Here is a 2,288-nt window from a genome sequence, read left to right on the forward strand (position 1 = left end):
AATCATCACCTTCATCACGTTCTTGGGTGCGAATGGATATCTTAGAAGTGAAATAAGAAGAATTGAATAGAAAACAGTAGTACTTTGCATTAATCTTTGAGGAATAGCAGAGCTCCACACCTTAATCTATGGAGTGTAGAAACTCTACCGTATGAAAATACATAAGTGAAGGTCCAGGCATGGCCGAGATGGCCAGCCCCTATGGTCTAAGAACAATGCGTTCAAAGATCGTCAAAAAGACTAGTAAAAGGTCCTATTTATAATAAACTAGTTACTAGGGTTTACATGAGTAAGTAATTGATGCATAAATACACTTCCTGGGCCCACTTGGTGTGTGTTTGGGCTGAGCTTGAGTGTTGCACGTGCAGAGGCCATTTGTGGAGTTGAACGCCAGTTTCTGTGCCAGTTTGGGCGTTCAACTCTGGTTTTGGATCCTTTTCTGGCGCTGGACGCCAGATTTGGGCAGAAGGCTGGTGTTGAACGCCAGTTTACGTCGTCAATTCTTGGCCAAAGTATGGACTATTATATATTGCTGGAAAGCCCTGGATGTCTACTTTCCAACGCAATTGGAAGCGCGCCATTTAGAGTTCTGTAGCTCCAGAAAATTCACTTTTAGTGCAGGGAGGTCAGAATCCAACAGCATCAGCAGTCCTTTTTCAACCTCTGAATCTGATTTATGCTCAAGTCCCTCAATTTCAGCGAGAAAATACCTGAAATCACAGAAAAAGACACAAACTCATAGTAAAGTCCAGAAATGTGAATTTAACATAAAAACTAATGAAAATATCCCTAAAAGTGACTAGATCCTACTAAAAACATACTGAAAACAATGTCAAAAAGCGTATAAATTATCCGCTCATCAGACCTCATGACATTTTCATATTTTACATTGTAGTTCACCTCTGCTATTGCAGGGTTCTCAGGATCATAAGCTTCTTCTTCAGAAGAAGCCTCTTGAGTACTGTTGGATGCAGCTTGCATTCCATTCAGACTCTGAGAAATCATATTGACTTGCTGAGTCAATATTTTGTTCTGAGCCAATATGGCATTCAGAGTATCAACTTCAAGAACTCCCTTCTTCATAGGCGTCCCATTACTCACAGGATTCCTTTCAGAAGTGTACATGAACTGGTTATTAGCAACCATGTCAATGAGTTCTTGAGCTTCTGCAGGCGTTTTCTTTAGGTGAATGGATCCACCTGCAGAAGTGTCCAGTGACATCTTTGATAGCTCAGATAAACCATCATAGAATATATCCAGGATGGTCCATTCTGAAAGCATGTCAGAAGGACACTTTTTGGTCAACTGTTTGTATCTTTCCCAAGCTTCATAGAGAGATTCACCTTCTTTCTGTCTGAAGGTTTGAACATCAGCTCTAAGCTTGCTCAGCTTTTGAGGAGGAAAGTACTTGGCTAAGAAAGCCGTGCCAGCTTATCCCAAGAGTTCAGGCTGTCTTTAGGTTGAGAATCCAACCATAATCTAGCTCTGTCTCTTACAGCAAAAGGGAAAAGCATGAGCCTGTAGACTTCAGGATCTACTCCATTAGTCTTAACAGTATCACATATCTGCAAGAATTCAGTTAAGAACTGAAAAGGATCTTCAGATGGAAGTCCATGAAACTTGTAGTTCTGCTGCATCAGAGAAACTAATTGAGGTTTCAGCTCAAAGTTGTTTGCTCCAATGGCAGGAATGGAGATGCTTCTTCCATGTAAATTGGAATTAGGTGCAGTAAAGTCACCAAGCATCTTCCTTATATTATTATTATTTTCGGCTGCCATCTCCTTTTCCTGTTCGAAAATTTCTGAAAGGTTATCTCTGGATTGTTGTATTTTAGCTTCTCTTAATTTTCTCTTCAGAGTCCTTTCAGGTTCTGGATCTGCTTCCACAAGAATGCTCTTATCCTTGCTCCTGCTCATATGACAAAGAAGAAGGCACAGAAAAATAATAATAATAATAGAGATCATTTATACCACAGTATAGGGATCCCTTTGTGAGTGGAAGAAAAGAGGGGGAGACAAAGAATGTAATATAATGGAAGAAACACAACTGTGAGGATGGAAGAGAGATGAAATGAGATGTTAGGATATGAATGAATAAATAGAATGAGATGGGGGAGGAATAATTTTCGAAAATTATTTTTGAAAAGGAGTTAGTGATTTTTGAAAATCGTTTTTGAAAAATATTTAGTAATTTTTTTCGAAATTTTTTTTTTAAAATTTAAAAATAAAAACAATTAGTTAATAAAAAAGAAATTTTTGAAAAAGAGGGGAGATATTTTCGAAAATTAG

The 2,288-nt window shown here is 38.3% G+C and overlaps 1 non-coding gene across 1 annotated transcript; it reads left to right on the plus strand.

Moving 5' to 3' along the window:
* The first annotated feature begins 1,275 nt into the window (after positions 1–1,275).
* On the plus strand, positions 1,276–1,383 carry LOC112725579 (small nucleolar RNA R71). Its single transcript, XR_003164679.1, has one exon. It is a non-coding gene; the product is annotated as a small nucleolar RNA R71 (small nucleolar RNA).
* The last annotated feature ends 905 nt before the right edge of the window (positions 1,384–2,288 follow it).

Source organism: Arachis hypogaea, chromosome 11, assembly GCF_003086295.3.
Source record: "Arachis hypogaea cultivar Tifrunner chromosome 11, arahy.Tifrunner.gnm2.J5K5, whole genome shotgun sequence".
Taxonomy (NCBI): domain Eukaryota; kingdom Viridiplantae; phylum Streptophyta; class Magnoliopsida; order Fabales; family Fabaceae; genus Arachis; species Arachis hypogaea.